This window comes from Sceloporus occidentalis, unplaced genomic scaffold, assembly GCF_023333645.1.
Source record: "Sceloporus occidentalis isolate IW3139 unplaced genomic scaffold, rSceOcc1.0.p SCAF_12, whole genome shotgun sequence".
In the NCBI taxonomy this organism is placed as follows: domain Eukaryota; kingdom Metazoa; phylum Chordata; class Lepidosauria; order Squamata; family Phrynosomatidae; genus Sceloporus; species Sceloporus occidentalis.
Window position 1 is genome coordinate 13,852,747 of NW_028316992.1, and position 18,262 is coordinate 13,871,008.

At 49.7% G+C, this 18,262-nt stretch overlaps 1 pseudogene; it reads right to left on the minus strand.

Moving 5' to 3' along the window:
• Positions 1-3,722: 3,722 nt before the first annotated feature.
• Positions 3,723-18,262, minus strand: part of LOC149305311 (uncharacterized) — a 64,294-nt pseudogene continuing 49,754 nt past the window's right edge.

Genomic DNA, 18,262 nt, shown 5'->3' on the forward strand with positions numbered 1-18,262 from the left:
CTCTGCTGCTGGGGCTAGAGCAGGAGTTCCCAACCTGGGGATTGCAACCCCTTTGGGGGTTGCCAGGTTGGGAATCCCCCCACCTCCCCCTCCCCTTCTCCCTGTGGGTGCCAGCGCTGGAGCAGAAAGGGGAATGGGTGGGGTTCCCTCCTTTGCCTTCCCCCTGCCCCAGCGGGCTTTGCGGCCAGAAGTCCCGCACCTTTTCCCTCAGCAGCAAAAATGTGGTGTTTGTCTCCCTGGGGAACCGCCAGGCGCAAGTTAAGCCTGGTAAATTCCCTGAAAGCCTTCTCCTTCGGGACCGACATGTAGTATCTCTGAGTCTCGGTGTCAAAGAACATGTCAGTGTCCAGCTCCCGCGGCTCGTCGATGTCAGAAACAGGGACAGCCTCCTCCTCATCTGAGTGGACGGAGAGCAGAGATGGCTCCCTCTGGGGAGAGGTTGGTTCGCTGACGGCGGCAAGATCTTGGGCCGGCGGGAGTGGCGTGGTCAGCACTGTGGTTACATGCGCTGAGACAGTCGTCTCCGGGCGCGAGGGGGTCCTCTCCGAGGTCTCCTTGGAGGGGGAGCGTTGCTTGTGTGAAGCACGCTCCCTTGACTTGGCTGGACGCTCCGACCCGGTGTGGTCCTTGGGCTTGGACTTTTTGGGTGGAGCTGCCTCGGTCACCTCAGCGTGACGCCTCTTCTTGGAAGACGTCGGAGTCAGCGCCAGGTCTTCAGGCGGGAAGAAGGGATTGTCCGGCAAGTCATGCAGGACAGTGGCTCCCTTGGAGCGGGGCTTGGCTGGCTTAGCCCTCTCCGATGGTGCCACCTTTTCAGAGGAAGATGCCCCCGTCTCGGGCAACTTGGAGGCGTGTCGACATGCCTTCGACGACGCCTTGGAGGACGGTAGCGAGACGGTACGGACCTCCGACTCCTGACGCTCTCTCGAGCGCGAGCCCTCCGGGGACGGCTTCCTCCCGCATCTCTCCCTGGGCTCGAAACCCTCAGTCCCCGAGGTTTTCTGGGGGCGCTTGGAGGGTTCGTCGGTGACACTGGGTCTCGGGGGACCACGGGTCACATCGGAGGTGGTTGGAGACCGTGTCCCGGCCGGGACAGAGACCACACTAGAAGCGCTGGCCCGTGAAGAAGACGCAGGCGGAGCAGCCGGAGGAAGCGACAATGAGCGGGGACGTCCCTCCCGGACCTTTCCCAGGGCAATAGCCGAAGTCAGCCGGGACTCCCGGTTCTTCCTGGCTTGGGAGGACAGAGACTTACAGAGGTGACAGGCTCTGGCATCATGGTCCTTTCCCAGGCAAAACAGGCAGGAGGAGTGAGGGTCCTGGACGGGCACCTTGCCCCCGGAGACATCACATTTCTTGAAGGGTGCAGGCATCCTTCCGAGTCGTCAAATCCGAGGGAGAGTCAAAAGCGAAGTCACAAACAAGCCGAAGAAGTCCGAAGTTACCGGGGCGGGAGAAAGAGAGTGGTCAAAAACAGTCCGAGGTCTAGTGAAAGTGATTCCATACAAGCAAGAGCGAGCGAAAGTTCCTAGAAGCAGCTAGCGCGGCGGAAAAAAGGAACTGGGGAAAAGAGCGGGAAGGCAGGGGCCTTATAACGGGTGGGCGGAGTTACCGCCAAAAAGTTTCTATATGTTGCAAAGTAAACTTTGCCCAGTGATTCCAGAAGGTTCCGAACAGCACCGCGCAGGCGCAGTGAAACCCATTTGTATGATTCGGAGAGACCACGAAGAAGAAAAATAAATATCATCATCATCATCATCATCATCATCATCATCATCATCACATCCCTTCAAGGGGGACCAAGGTCCTTTCAGTATGCTCCCAGAACTGGGGGGGGGGGGGATGTTTCTGTTGCTATGGGTCTCTCTGTTGGTCCTCCTCTGCGGGGTTGTTGTGAAGGAAAAGGTAAGTATTTGAGGAGGGTTCCTAATCCAGATCCTGTGGGCCTCTAAGGTGTTAATATCCGTCATATTAACACATTGGAAGCCTTTAGGAAGGCTATGAAGACAGATCTCTTCCGGCAGGTCTTTCAAGACTAGATTAGATCCATTGACTTGCCTCCCCCTCCCCCTGAAATTACCCTTGCCATCGTTAGTGTGATGGAAATTGTTATTGATGTCTCATTCTTGCCCTCCCCACTCACCTCCCCTTCCCTCCTTCTCACCTTCAGAAAACGACCCATTTCTTGCCTGAAAAAAACCTTTTTATTATATTGTGTTTGGAATGTTTTAAATTTTCTTGCTGTTTAATAGCTTTTTAAGGGTCTATTAATGTTTTTATAATTGGGAGGAGGGTTGGGGGTTTTGACATTTTAATTGTATTTCTTAAATTGTATGTCATTTTATTACTGTAATCCGCTTTGATTCCTCTGAGAAAAGATGGAATATAAATTATTATTATTATTATTATTATTATTATTATTGCATCCTTCAAGGGAGTCCAAGGCCCTTTCAGTATGCTCCCAGAACCGGGGGGGGGGATGTTTCTGGGGCGGTGGGTCTCTCTGTTGGTCCTCCTCTGCGGGGGTTTTGTGAAGGAAAAGGTAAGTATGTGAGGGAGGGTGCCCAATCCGGATCGTATGAGCCTCTAAACCTAGTTCCCAGGTTGCCAGGGGATTGCCAGAGCTTTCAGATCCCTCCGTCTCCCTCCTCTTGGCTTTGGCCTAGATTTTGGCTCTTCTCTCCCCCCCCCGAGCCCCCTCCCCCAGGACTCCAGAGAAAACTTATCCTCCCCCCAAAAATGTTATATCTAATGCTATCCTGAGTGATGCTATTTGGTACAAAATTCTTCCCCAAATGAGGCATCAGAAGGGAGGGTCTCTCCTCTGCCCCACTTTCCAGGAGGGAGGGGGCTCCTCAAAGCCCTTTTTACCTTTGGTTGCCGCTCCCCTCCATGGCCATGTCTCTCTCCAAGGGTCCCCCCTGCCCTCTTCTCATAATAACCCCCAAGTAGTTGGGCCCAAAGGAATCCCCCGAGGAGGGGGCAGGGAAGGAAAATGGTAGAGGAGGCCTGGCAGGCTGCCTGCGTTTCTTTGGGGGGAGAATCCCCAAAGAAACCTTCCTTCTTATAACCCCCAAAGGCTTCCCAGAAGACCCTCCAGCCATTTATCTGAATGAACAAGGGCTCTCCCCACTTCCATCCCTCCTCAGAATAGACTATGAGGGCAGCAATGGCTTCAGGGGCTGAGACTGTGCATACATAGATGTCCCCAAAGGCCCCTCCTCAGCATGCGCAGGATCGCCAGGGCCGAGATGCTACTGCTTATTCTGCTGGCGGTCTTTGTGGGAAAGAAAGGTTTGTGCCTGGGCTTCAGCGGCCTCCCCTTCTTTCCCTCCTTCCTTTCTTCCTTTGAGGAGACCACAATAGAGCCAAAGGTGCAGAGCTGGACTCAGGAGGGAAAGGCATGAAAGGAAGGCTCTAGTTTGGAAATATAGCTGTCCCTGTGTATCCTGGATGTTTGTGTGTTTGCCTCTGCTGTTCTTATGGCTGGGAATGGAGCTGAGGACGGAGGATAGAAGAAAGGGTCAGTTTTGGGCAAATTCAGAACTTCTGTGCATCAAAGAGTCCAGTGTGTTGAAATAGCAAAGAACTTTATTGCGAACACACAGAAATTCAGTGTCTAAGCCAGAACTGCCCACTCCCATCCAAACAAGACATTAAAACCCCAAAACCTAAAACTCCACCCTCTTCCAAACCTAGCCCCCCCCCCCCAATTCCCACAGTCTATGCCCCACAGGTAACAAGCCCCCCTTTGCCATTCCTGAAATTAGGCCCTTTCTGCCTCCAACTTTCTTTAGCCAACATCCCACAAATTCCAAAAGCTATCATCCCCATAACTATTTTAACCAGCTGTAATAAATCCCAGCCCTCCATCTGCCTAACCTATACCACGACCCACAATCCGCAGCCAAATTTACAACCCAAAGTCATTATCTATACAATTAGCAATTAAAACCTAATCTTTACAAAATACAACCTTAACATGAACAGACATATGGACAGACAAACATTACAAACAAAATCACAACAGTCTTTTCTTAGCACTGCTGGATTGAAAATATATTTTTGGAATTCCTTAGTGACAAAAAGAGTGTTAGTTCATTTCTGGGATTTGTGTGGCTTCTCTCCTGTGTGGACTCTCTGATGTGTCACGAGGTGTGACTTCCGAGAAAAACATTTCTCACAATGCTGGCATTTGTATGGCTTCTCTCCTGTGTGGGTTCTCTGATGTCTCACTAGGTCTGACTTTGAAGTAAAAGATTTCCCACAATGCTGGCATTTGTATGGCTTCTCTCCTGTGTGGAGTCTCTGATGTATCACTAGGTGTGACTTCCAAGAAAAACATTTCCCACAATGCTGGCATTTGTATGGCTTCTCTCCTGTGTGGAGTCTCTGATGTCTCACTAGGTGTGACTTCTGAGAAAAACATTTCTCACAATGCTGACATTTGTGTGGCTTCTCTCCTGTGTGGACTCTCTTATGTATCACTAGGTGTGCCTTTGAAGTAAAACATTTCCCACAATGCTGGCATTTGTATGGCTTCTCTCCTGCGTGGATGCTTTGATGCATGACAAGAACGGACTTGTACGCAAAATATTTCCCACAATGCTGGCATTTGTATGGCTTCTCTCCTGTGTGGGTTCTCTGATGTCTCACTAGGTCTGACTTTGAAGTAAAAGATTTCCCACAATGCTGGCATTTGTATGGCTTCTTTCCTGTGTGGACTCTCTGATGTCTCACTAGGTGTGCCTTTGAAGTAAAACATTTCCCACAATGCTGGCATTTGTATGGCTTCTCTCCTGTGTGGACTCTCTGATGTATCACTAGGTGTGCCTTTGAAGTAAAACATTTCCCACAATGCTGGCATTTGTATGGCTTCTCTCCTGTGTGGACTCTCCGATGCACGACTAGGACTGACTTGTAAGCAAAATATTTCCCACAATGCTGGCATTTATGTGACTTCTTTCTTGTGTGGACTCTCTTGTGACCAACAAATTCTTCTGTAAAAGAGGACAATGAGTGAATCACAGTGTAAAGACAGGAAAGTGTTACCCCAAGATTTAGCCCCACGTTCACCCCTCCCTATTTGAGATTAAATTAATAAAGTTGGTGTGAGTGACCTGAGCATGAACCTGTTCTGGATGCCCCCAAATCCATATAATGACTGTATCCTTACTCATAGGAGCTACCAAAGAAGAGATTGAAGGGGAACTGCCATGAGGAAATGAGTAGAAGCAGATAGTCAGGCCATTGAAAAATATTTCATTAAATATATGTAAAACTATTTTAATTGAAAAGTGGCATCATTTCCTGTGAGACTGCCAGAGAGTCCTGAGTCAGAGCCCAAGACATGATGCAAGCTAACTGCAGAGGATGCTTCATGCTGTGTGGCACCAGATGACTCACAACCAATACAGTATACAGCGCACATGCGGATTGATGTGGGTTGGTGTTGGGTGTAGAAGAGATTGTGAAGTTGATGGAAGTCAGAGAGGAGAGCTTGCAAATATTTGTTTTATATTGCAACGCAAGCTAAGGAACCTCCAAGGACTTGGAGGAAATCAATTGTTTCTGTGAGTTATTTTTAAGTGTGGAAAGTGGTCAGTGCATTGCCAATGCCTATATCTGGAGATTTGCTTCTGTACTCTGCTATTTTATTGTAGAGCTCTAGGGATGTCGTCTTCAGACTGTGCTATACATTGGCTTGTGAATGGGACCAGAGTTCAGAGCCAAGAAGGACCTAAGAGCCAGTGTGACTATCCTGTTTGTCTGAGGTATTTTTGCCAAGCACCCATTGCATTTATTTCAGTTTCATACAATTCTTTCCCCACCCAGGAAACATCCTAAAGCAATTTAAACCTTTTTGAAAGCTCGGTTTCTGCCCCTAAGCAACAATTTCAGTATAAATATCAGCCCCTACTGGCTCTTCTTCAGCGTCAGTCCAGTTGCAGACAGACACTCTGTTGGTTTACACTGCTAAACACCTCACTACACTCGCCAGCCCCACTTGCCATTGGAGTTACTGACTTCTCTCTCCTTTCTGGACCCTCAGCAATTGGCCTTACACTATTCACCACCCCCAACTTTGTTACCCAGTTCTTGTGTGTGTGCGTGAACACCTATATGTGTATATGTGTGTGTATGCGTGTATTTTGCTTTCCCCCTAAATAAAACACAAAAACCTATTTGAAATGCCTCTGGAGTTCTATGTGCCTCTGGGTCTGGTATAGTTGGGATGAATCTCGGGGTCACTGTAGCCTCACTCTCTCCTTTGAGCTAAGTATGAAATTCCCCTAAAAGCATAGCACTTGTGGGTGTCCTACCCAGACTCCAGCATTTCGAGTGACAAAGGGCCTCTGGAATCAACCACGTAACTAAGCAAGCTCAGGTTGGAAAAGAAACATGAGAGAAAAAGGGATTATTGTGTTACCCTTTCCTTTCTGTACAGACATTGCTCATAATTCCTAAATGGAACCCTTAATATGTATGAAAACAAGGGCCTGATTTCAAGTTCAGTTCTGAGGTTCAGTGCTCTACATGGGGATACCGTTGTAACAAGTTCGGAAGCTTCAGTTAGTTCAAAACGCAGCAGCCAGATTGGTCACCGGAACATCTAGGTCAGGCCATATAACACCAGTTCTAACATCTCTACGTTGGCTGCCAATTAGCTTCCGGGAGCAATACAAAGCGTTGGTTATTACCTTTAAAGCCCTACATGGCTTGGGCCTGAGCTACTTGAGGGAATGCCTCTCCCTACACAATCCGTCCCGCCCTCTCAGAACAAAGAGCAGTCTAAGAACAACTTCTCACAGAGCATACACAGCCATGGCCCCCAAGTTATGGAACAACATGCTGGAGGAGATCCCTCTTATCACCATCTTGGATGCTTTCAAGAAAGCACTTAAGACGGATCGCTTCCAGCAAGCTTACCCACCCGACCTCTTGTAAAGAACTTAAGGAAAAATCCAACTTTTGATCACAATTGTGCATTTTAAACGATGTTTTTATTTGTTCCGAACTGAATTTTTGGCAACTGGTTGTTTTACGGTGTGTAAATTGGATGCTATCGTTTTTTGTGGCTATTTTATGGTTGCAATACCACCTCAATCCATTGCGAGAGGGGGGGAAATACAAATAAAACTTCTTCTTCTTCTTCTTCTTCTTATTATTATTATTATTAAAATCTATCAGGTTGGAGGTTTCCCTTCAAATATTTAAACAGGTCTATCATATGACCTCTTAACCTTCTCTTTTCCAGTCTAAACATTCCCAGCTCTCTAAGCCGTTCCTCATACGGCATGGTTTCCAGACCGTTCCCCATTTTAGTTGCCCTCCTTTGGACACACTCCAGTTTCTCCATATCCTTTTTGAATTGTGGTGCCCTGAACTGGACACAGTATTCCAGGTGGGGCCTGACCAAAGCAGAATAGAATGGAACTATTACTTCCCTTGATCTAGATACTATTCTTCTATTGATGCAGCCTAAAATCGCATTGCCTTGTTAGCTGCCGCATCGCACTGTTGACTCATCTTTAACTTGTGGTTTACTTAGACTCCTAGATCCCTTTCACATGTAGTTTCATTCAGCCAGGTGTCCCCCATCCTATATCTGTTCATTTCATCCCCCTCCCAGCCTAATCCCCTTCCCTTTCTCCCTCCACTCTCCAACCTTCCCTCTTGCTCATCTGCACTGCTTCAGCATTTCACCTTCACCATCTCTTTCCTGCCTTTCGATTTTTCACATTTGCTCCTCCTCTCTATCATAGATACACACCTATTTATGCGATGCATAAAAGAGACACTTGGAGGCTCATTTGTTGAGAAAGGTAGAATAATCAATATACAAATAACCCAATGGGAAAGGCAGAGCAAGGGGGCTGGGACCTGGTCTCCAATTTTGGTGAGGATCAAGCACCAGGGAGCAGCCTTAAAACAGTCTTAAGACATCTCTAAGACAGGGCTGGGCTATTGTTGGGCATTGGGGGGGGGGGGGCATGACATGGGCCCCCAGGGTATCTCAGGGGCAACTGCACATTGTATTGCCATAAAATAGGAATCATGTTTTGACCCTAAGTATTGGATCCCTTTGGGGAAGTGGAGGCCATTGTGACACTGTTGGGCCTTCTCTGAGCCATTGCAGGGCCAAGGGAGGTCTTTTCCCCAAGAAGCCTCTCCAGAGCCTCAAAAGGCTGGAAGAGGGCCAAAAAAGGTGGAAAGATACTCAGAGATGTGCTGAGTACCATTTCAGTGAGAAATGTATTAATCTCCATGCTGTCTTCCCACAAAATCCTAGAATTGGTGTGATATCTGGGGGCGGAACTAAGTTTCAGAAGAAAAAAGTCCTTTGCTTGCACCAAAAGGTCTATTGAGAAACTCAGGTAGAAGCGCCCATTAACATGTCTAAGCAGTCTCTGAAGTGTCTAAACCTTTTCCCTCCATCGTTAACTATCTCCACACTCCTACCCTTTCCTCTCCCTTCAGCCCCTAAACAGTCTGGCTGCCAAGGTACCTCTTGCCTTATTCTCCACTGTTCACATATGCCTCTCCCCCGGGGGCATGTCTGCCACCCAAAGCTCACAAACCAGTCAGTTAAGAGCCTCCACAACTGGAGGTTGGATAGTGCTTGGAATGTGTATTCCTGCATGGCAGAAGTGGGTTGAACTGGATGGCCCTTGTGGTCTATTCCATCTCTATGATTCTATAATGCTTGTGGATTCCGGTTCCTTACCCACAGAGGCCACATTCTCATAATTCTCCATCATTATATAACTGTACATAATTCTCTGCTTCTTCGTCAACAGTTTCCATTCGTCCTCGGTGAAATATATCGCCACATCCGCAAAGGTCACCTGCAACAGAAAATAGCCCTCATCCACAGAGTGACTAAGCAAAAGGGGAGGAAAGCACATGGTGCATCCAAATATTATTTGATCACTTTAAAATTCAGTCCAGGAAATAAACTTTAAATTCTGTCAGCAAGAAAAAAGCTACTGCCTTTGAGACTGAGTTTATCTTGAATCTTTCCAATATAATACACAATATAATACACAATATAATTTAGGCCATGGCTTGGATACTGATGATGGATTAGGAGACTGACTATCCCAACACATACAGTACATTTAGCCACCAAAGAATTATGGTGCATTTAGATATTTCTTGCCACATTTCAGAGGCAAACGTCGTTTTTAATAACAGTTCTGGGGAGCACTCTGGGCTTGAGGGCCACTGGGCCCACCCCATATTTAGATCCAGAGATGTTCTCCCATAGCCCCCAACATTACACAGATTGGAAAAGCAAGACACACGTGGACAAGCAACCCAGAAGGCAGTGAAGATGGCCAACGTTGTTTATGAGGAAGATCACGCAAACTAGGAATGGCACAGCAGTTTGCTTTTGCTTCAGCCTCCTGGGAAGGGCCATATCCTCCTTCTTTCCTCTCCTCTCCCCACTTTTGAGTTGATGGGCTGCAAACTCCTTGGCACTCCTTATGCAGAAATTGAAATGAGCTGAAGAAAGGGGAAAGTGGGAGGAGGAGAAAGAAACCAGGACATTTTAAAAGCCCCTGAAATAATGGGGTGACAGAGGATTAACCAGGACTGTCTCTGCCAAACTCGGGCAGTATTTTATTTGCTTCCTTTCATAAATTGACCCAGCAGTGACACAGATGAAGCTATTAGGATAGTGACTCACCGAAGAGCTATTGTTCCTCGGCAGTCTCTTTCTGTTGGAGCCCAACTCCCGTCGCTTGGCCTCTGTGTCGGCCATCAGGTGGACAGGGGTTCCTGGTGGTCCTGCACTTGGGTCACTTCCAGGAAGAGAGGCCCCAAAGCCGTGTCCAAGGAGGCCGAGATGAGGTTCCTGAGAAAAGGGACCAGGGTTAGGATCTGCTTGGCGAGAAACCCTGCAGCACTCAAAGACATAGAGAATGGCATCCTGCTGGTTATATACGCAGGTGACATATGCCTCCTTTGGGCCGATGCAGAGGTGGGCATGCCCTTCCTCCCTCTGCACCAAACAAAGCCCCCTGGACCTAGCTCCCCTACACAACAGATACTCCATGCCTTCTTAGAGTGTGATGGTGAACCTATGGCACGCGTGCCAGAGGTGGCACTCAGAGCCCTCTCTGTGCACATGTTCCATCGCCCCAGCACAGAGTTTGCCAGAGTTTGTTACTGGAAAGCCAGAGGGACATGGCACTTTGCAATAAATAAGTGGGTCTTGTGTTGCAGTTTGGGCACTCGGCCTCTAAGAGGTTCACCATCACTGGATTAGGGGATGGGAATTTGGAGAGGGCCCTGGTTATGTCCCTGTAGCTAGATGTGAAATCAGTGCATCATAAATAAATGAATAAATAATCTGCTGAAACCTCCAGAGTCCCCAGTGCTTTTCCCCACCATCAGCCCCTTTCCCAAGAAGGCTGCATCCGCACTGTAGAAATAAGGCACTTTGACACCACTTTAACCGCTCACTGCTATGGAATCCTGGGATTTTTACCTTTGGGACACTTAGCCTTCTGTGCCAGAGAGCTCTCATGTCACAACAAACTACAAATCCCAGGATTCCATAGGATGGAGCCAGCAGATTTAAACCGGCTTCGATCCGGATCATTTCTATAATGCAGATAAAACCTAGGTCTGTTGTAAAAGGATAGAAGCACCCAAGTCTAATTTTTGTCCTGTAAAAATGGTTTTGCTTTTCAAAAATATAAGCAGTTTTTCTGTCTAATCCTTATTCTTCTTGTTGTTGTTGTTTGTTTGTATGATTGTATACATCATTCTTGGTAATATGAGATGGTCAGTCTGTCTCCTTCCTTCTTGCCTGAAAATCTATTAATAAGAAAACTGGGGAGAGGTTTAAAACCTCCCAAAGGAGCCACTTTTGGCCTTGTTTGGGGGACTAGCCTCCTCTTAGAAGCCAAAGCCCAATGTTTTTGAAGAAGAAGAATAAGGCTTGTATTAAAACTATCCTCCCTGTTTCTGACCCCTTTTAAAACCCATGTTCCCCAGAAGGAGCAGAGCTGTGTAATAAGAAAACCCTCTCAGAAAAGAGACACAAAAGACACACAAAGGACACACTTCCTTCCTTTTGGCCCAAGGAGCCTGGCCTCCTTCTGACTCTGGAGCCTCAGGAGAGAAAGAGATGCCTCTGTTCAACTGAGGCTCAGAGAAGGTTCTGGAACATTATTCCCCACAGTCACAAGCAGAACAAAATGTCTGCCAGAACACAAAATGGCCACCAGAATACAAAATGGCCACAAGAACACAAAATGGCCCCTAGAACACAAAATGGCAGCCGGAACACAAAATGGCTGCCTCTGCCTCTGCGCTTGGCAGTTGGAGGCCTTCAGGGAACCCAAAATGGGGGATGAAAGGGCCCCAAAGCCAGAAGGGACCCCAAACAGCATTTCCAAACCTTAACAACACCTAAAAGTTTTCCTGATCTGAAGATATAGAGACTCCCTGAGATTATCTTTATGAAAAGTCTTTTTAAAACTTTATAAATAAATAAATAAATAAAATTTAATGATAATAATAACCAACAACCAAAAAGTACTCTGCCAAGAAGTTGCTTCTTCTTCTAATTCTCCTTCTTCCTCTAAGCCTTCCTCCTCCTCCTCCTCCTCAGGCCCTTCCTCTAAGCCTTCCTCTTCTTCCTCCTCCTCCTCAGGCCCTTCCTCTAAGCCTTCCTCCTCCTCCTCCTCAGGCCGTTCCTCTAAGCCTTCCTCTTCCTCCTCCTCCTCCTCCTCAGGCCCTTCCTCTAAGCCTTCCTCTTCCTCCTCTTCCTCAGGCCCTTCCTCTAAGCTTTCCTCTTCCTCCTCCTCCTCAGGCCCTTCCTCTAAGCCTTCCTCCTCCTCCTCCTCCTCCTCCTCCTCAGGCCCTTCCTCTAAGCCTTACTCCTCCTCCTCAGGCCCTTCCTCTAAGCCTTCCTCTTCTTCCTCCTCCTCCTCCTCAGGCCCTTCCTCTAAGCCTTCCTCTTCCTCCTCTTCCTCAGGCCCTTCCTCTAAGCTTTCCTCTTCCTCCTCCTCCTCAGGCCCTTCCTCTAAGCCTTCCTCTTCCTCCTCCTCCTCCTCCTCCTCAGGCCCTTCCTCTAAGCCTTACTCCTCCTCCTCAGGCCCTTCCTCTAAGCCTTCCTCTTCTTCCTCCTCCTCCTCCTCAGGCCCTTTCTCTAAGCCTTCCTCTTCCTCCTTCTCCTCTTCCTCAGGCCCTTCCTCTAAGCTTTCCTCTTTCTCCTCCTCCTCAGGCCCTTCCTCTAAGCATTCCTCTTCCTCCTCCTCCTCAGGCCCCTCCTCTAAGCCTTCCTCCTCCTCCTCAGGCCCTTCTTCTAAGCCTTCTTCTTCTTCCTCCTCCTCCTCCTCAGGCCCTTCCTCTAAGCCTTCCTCTTCCTCCTCTTCCTCAGGCCCTTCCTCTAAGCGTTCCTCTTCCTCCTCCTCCTCAGGCCCTTCCTCTAAGCCTTCCTCTTCCTCCTCCTCCTCCTCCTCCTTTGGCCTTTCCTCTAAGCCTTCCTCTTCCTCCTCCTCCTCCTCCTCCTCCTCAGGCCCTTCCTTTAAGCTTTCCTCTTCTTCCTCCTCCTCCTTAGGCCCTTCCTCTGCCTTCCTCTTCTTCCTCCTCTTCCTCAGGCCCTTCCTCTAAGCTTTCCTCCTCCTCCTTAGGCCGTTCCTCTAAGTCTTCCTTTTCTTCCTCTTGCTCCTCCTCAGGCCCTTCCTCTAAGCCTTTCTCTTCTTCCTCCTCCTCCTCCTTTGGCCCTTCCTCTAAGCCTTTCTTTTCCTCCTCTTGCTCCTCCTCAGGCCCTTCCTCTAAGCCTTCCTCCTGCTCCTCCTCCTCCTCAGGCCCTTCCTCTAAGCCTTCCTCCTGCTCCTCCTCCTCCTCAGGCCCTTCCTCTAAGCTTTCCTCCTCCTCCTTAGGCCCTTCCTCTAAGCCTTCCTTTTCCTCCTCTTGCTCCTCCTCAGGCCCTTCCTCTAAGCCTTCCTCCTCCTCCTCCTCCTCATAAGGCTCTACCTCTAATCCTCCCTCCTCCTCCTCCTCCTCCTTAGGCTCTTCCTCTGAGCCTTCCTCCTCCTCCTCCTCTTCCTCAGGCCCTTCTTCTAAGCTTTCCTCCTCCTCCTTAGGCCCTTCGTCTAAGCCTTCCTTTTCCTCCTCTTGCTCCTCCTCAGGCCCTTCCTCTAATCCTTCCTCCTCCTCCTCCTCCTTAGGCTCTTCCTATGAGCCTTCCTCCTCCTCCTCCTCCTCAGGCCCTTCCTCTAAGCTTTCCTCCTCCTCCTTAGGCCCTTCCTCTAAGCCTTCCTTTTCCTCCTCTTGCTCCTCCTCAGGCCCTTCCTCTAAGCCTTCCTCCTCCTCCTCCTCCTTAGGCTCTTCCTCTCAGCCTTCCTCCTCCTCCTCTTCCTCAGGCCCTTCCTCTAAGCTTTCCTCCTCCTCCTTAGGCCCTTCCTCTAAGCCTTCCTTTTCCTCCTCTTGCTCCTCCTCAGGCCCTTCCTCTAAGCCTTCCTCCTCCTCCTCCTCCTTAGGCTCTTCCTCTCAGCCTTCCTCCTCCTCCTCTTCCTCAGGCCCTTCCTCTAAGCTTTCCTCCTCCTCCTTAGGCCCTTCTTCTAAGCATTCCTTTTCCTCCTCTTGCTCCTCCTCAGGCCCTTCCTCTAAGCCTTCCTCTTCCTCCTCCTCCTTAGGCTCTTCCTCTGAGCCTTCCTCCTCCTCCTCCTCCTCCTCCTCAGGCCCTTCCTCTAAGCCTTCCTCCTCCTACTCCTCCTTAGGCTCTTCCTCTGAGCCTTCCTCCTCCTCCTCCTCCTCCTCAGGCCCTTCCTCTAAGCCTTCCTCCTCCTCCTCCTCCTCCTCCTCCTCCTCCTTAGGCTCTTCCTCTGAGCCTTCCTCCTCCTCCTCTTCCTCAGGCCCTTCCTCTAAGTGTAAAAGGGTACAAGCACCCAAGTCTGGTTTTACCCTCTTAATAATGGTTTTACTTTTCAAAAAATAAGCACTTTGCTTTTCTGTCTAATCCTTATTTTTTGTTGTTTGTTTCTGTATTTGTTTCTTTCATTCTTGGTAATATGAGATGGTCTGGTTTGTCAACTTTCTTCATGCATAAAAATCTATTAATAAGAAAACTGGGGAGAGGTTTAAAACCTCCCAAAGGAGCCACTTTTGGCCTTGTTTGGGGGACTAGCCTCCTCTTAGAAGCCAAAGCCCAATGTTTGTGAAGAAGAAGAATAAGGCTTGTATTAAAACTATCCTCCCTGTTTCTGACCCCTTTTAAAACCCATGTTCCCCAGAAGGAGCAGAGCTGTGTAACAAGAAAACCCTCTCAGAAAAGAGACACAAAAGACACACAAAGGACACACTTCCTTCCTTTTGGCCCAAGGAGCCTGGCCTCCTTCTGACTCTGGAGCCTCAGGAGAGAAAGAGATGCCTCTGTTCAACTGAGGCTCAGAGAAGGTTGTGGAACATTATTCCCCACAGTCACAAGCAGAACAAAATGGTCACCAGAACACAAAATGGCCAGGGATGGTGGAAGGGACTGGGATTCCACCCAACCAGGGCCAGGGATGGTGGAAGGGACTGGGATTCCAGCCAGTCAGGGCCAGGGATGGTGGAAGGGACTGGGATTCCAGCCAATCAGGGCCAGGGATGGTGGGAAGGATGGGGATTCCAGCCAATCAGGGCCAGGGATGGTGGAAGGGACTGGGATTCCAGCCAGTCAGGGCCAGGGATGGTGGAAGGGACGGGATTCCAGCCAATCAGGGCCAGGGATGGTGGGAAGGATGGGGATTCCAGCCAATCAGGGCCAGGGATGGTTGGAGGGACGGGGATTCCAGCCAGTCAGGGCCAGAGATGGTGGAAGGGACTGGGATTCCAGCCAATCAGGGCCAGAGATGGTGGAAGGAATGGGGATTCCAGCCAATCAGGGCCAGGGATGGTGGAAGGGACTGGGATTCCAGCCAATCAGGGCCAGGGATGGTGGAAGGGACGGGATTCCAGCCAAACAGGGCCAGAGATGGTGGAAGGAATGGGGATTCCAGCCAATCAGGGCCAGGGATGGTGGGAGGGGAGGAGATTCCAGCCAATCAGGGCCAGGGATGGTGGAAGGGACTGGGATTCCAGCCAATCAGGGCCAGGGATGGTGGAAGGGCTGGGGATTCCAGCCAATCAGGGCCAGGGATGGTTGGAGGGATGGGGATTCCAGCCAATCAGGGCCAGGGATGGTTGGAGGGATGGGGATTCCAGCCAATCAGGGCCAGGGATGGTTGGAGGGATGGGGATTCCAGCCAATCAGGGCCAGGTATGGTGGGAGGGATGGGGATTCCAGCCAATCAGGGCCAGGGATGGTGGGAAGGATGGGGATTCCAGCCAATCAGGGCCAGGGATGGTGGAAGGGCTGGGGATTCCAGCCAATCAGGGCCAGGGATGGTGGGAGGGACTGGGATTCCAGCCAATCAGGGCCAGGGATGGTGGAAGGGCTGGGGATTCCAGCCAATCAGGGTCAGAGATGGTGGAAGGAATGGGGATTCCAGCCAATAAGGGCCAGGGATGGTGGGAGGGATGGGGATTCCAGCCAATCAGGGCCAGGGATGGTGGGAGGGACTGGGATTCCAGCCAATCAGGGCCAGGGATGGTGGGAGGGATGGGGATTCCAGCCAATCAGGGTCAGAGATGGTGGAAGGAATGGGGATTCCAGCCAATAAGGGCCAGGGATGGTGGGAGGGATGGGGATTCCAGCCAATCAGGGCCAGGGATGGTGGGAGGGACTGGGATTCCAGCCAATCAGGGCCAGGGATGGTGGAAGGGACAGGGATTCCAGCCAATCAGGGCCAGGGATGGTGGGAGGGATGGGGATTACAGCCAATCAGAGCAAGGGATGGTGGGAGGGACTGGGATTCCAGCCAATCAGGGCCAGGGATGGTGGGAGGGACTGGGATTCCAGCCAATCAGGGCCAGGGATGGTGGGAGGGACGGGGATTCCAGCCAATCAGGGCCAGGTATGGTGGAAGGGACAGGGATTCCAGCCAATCAGGGCCAGGGATGGTGGAAGGGCTGGGGATTCCAGCCAATCAGGGCCAGGGATGGTGGAAGGGACGGGGATTCCAGCCAATCAGGGCCAGGGATGGTGGAAGGGCCTGGGATTCCAGCCAGTCAGGGCCAGGGATGGTGGAAGGGACGGGATTCCAGCCAATCAGGGCCAGGGATGGTGAGAGGGACGGGGATTCCAGCCAATCAGGGCCAGGGATGGTGGAAGGGACTGGTATTCCAGCCAATCAGGGCCAGGGATGGTGGAAGGGCTGGGGATTCCAGCCAATCAGGGCCAGGGATGGCTGGAGGGATGGGGATTCCAGCCAATCAGGGCCAGGGATGGTGGGAGGGATGGGGATTCCAGCCAATCAGGGCCAGGGATGGTGGGAGGGATGGGGATACCAGCCAATCAAAGCCAGGGATGGTGGGAGGGGGTGGGGATTCCAGCCAATCAGGGCCAGGGATGGTGGAAGGCACTGGGATTCCAGCCAATCAGGGCCAGGGATGGTGGGAGGGATGGGGATTCCAGCCAATCAGGGCCAGGGATGGTGGAAGGCACTGGGATTCCAGCCAATCAGGGCCAGGGATGGTGGGAGGGATGGGGATTCCAGCCAATCAGGGCCAGGGATGGTGGGAGGGATGGGGATTCCAGCCAATCAGGGCCAGGGATGGTTGAAGGGACTGGGATTCCAGCCAGTCATAAGAGCAGGGAAAGGTTCTATGGTTGGCTTGGTATGCTCTCCAGCTCTTTTGGAATAGCAGAGTGAATGGAATGGATGGAAGGGGAGATAGATATTTGTCAGGCTCCTAATTGCAGCCCCTCTTGCAACACAAAAGGCATTACTTTTAACAAGGAACAGCTTGTATTGAAGAAGATACACTTAATAGAAGTGACTTTTTTTGTCAGGAATGAATGAAAGTAGAAACATATCACTTTTATAACCATATGAATCCACCCCACTCCATTTACCAATAAAGCTAATTAGTTGGATAGCCCTTTCCTGCCCTTTTCTGCGCAATGTCCTCCAATGTGGGATTCTGGCAGTTTCCCCAAAAACAATGTAGCTCTCTTGTGCCTTATCTCAACCACTTCACCTGTGGCCTTGGACCACAGAGCTCAGCGACACAACAGTTTTAATTAACATTATGGCATGGCTATATATATAGCTATCTATAATATAAAACCTTATCAATCTCCACATAATATGATACCATATGAAAATATAATAAACATAAACCCGTAGCAACATAATATAATATAAAAATACCAAGAACTCTCTAGGTTCCCCCTCCTTTTACAGAGACCAGTCTTTTAAACTCAAGCCTCTGTTAGAAGGATGATTCCCACACATTCCAGTCCTAGCAAACAATCACATTCTTTAGCCACGATCTCCCTATCTCTTTCTAGTATCTTCTATTAAAGGGCATATTAAAACATATTACTTTAACTCACCATAAATCCCAACTATCTTAACTCTAATTTAAAGTATAGACAACCTTGGTATCTATGCAACCTCCGCTTGTGTTGCTTTAGCTTGGGAATTGGGGGCTGGCTTAGGGAGGGGTTGAGCAAGTTCCTTTGGACCTCAGACTTTGCAAAAGGTGTTAATGGATGTTTCTGCCTGGATTCATCAATAAAGCTTCTTTTGTTTCAAATGAGTTTGATCTTTTGAGCACAGGACTGACTCTAGATCTCACATTGCAACTTCAGGCTGATGCCCCTTGCCTGAGAGATTGAGACTGTCCCATTGTGACCTCAGTCTGCTGCTCCTTACCTGAAGGATTGAGACAGGACTGTTGTGATCTCACCCTGAGGTTCCTTGCCTTAAAGACTGAGATGGGACTATTATGACTTCAGGCTCGTGCTCTTTACCTGAGGGATTGAGGCTGGCCCATTGTGATCTCAGTCTGATACTCCTTATCTGCAGGAATAAAATGGGACTATTGTCACTTCAGACCTGGAGGACTGATACTGGCCCATTGCAATCTCAGGCTGACGCTCATTGCCTGAGAGATTAGGACTGGCGCAGTGTGACTTCAGGCTGATGCTCCTTTCCTGATGGATTGAGAAAGGACTACTGTGACTTCAGGCTGATGCTTCTTTCCTGAAAGACTGGGAATGGCTTATTGTGACCTCAGGCTGATCCTTGTTGCCTGAGAGATTGAGACTGTCCCATTGTGACTTCAGGATGGTCCTCCTTACCTGAACGAATGAGATTGGCCCATTGCAATCTCAGACTGATGCTCTTTATCTGAAGGATTGACACTA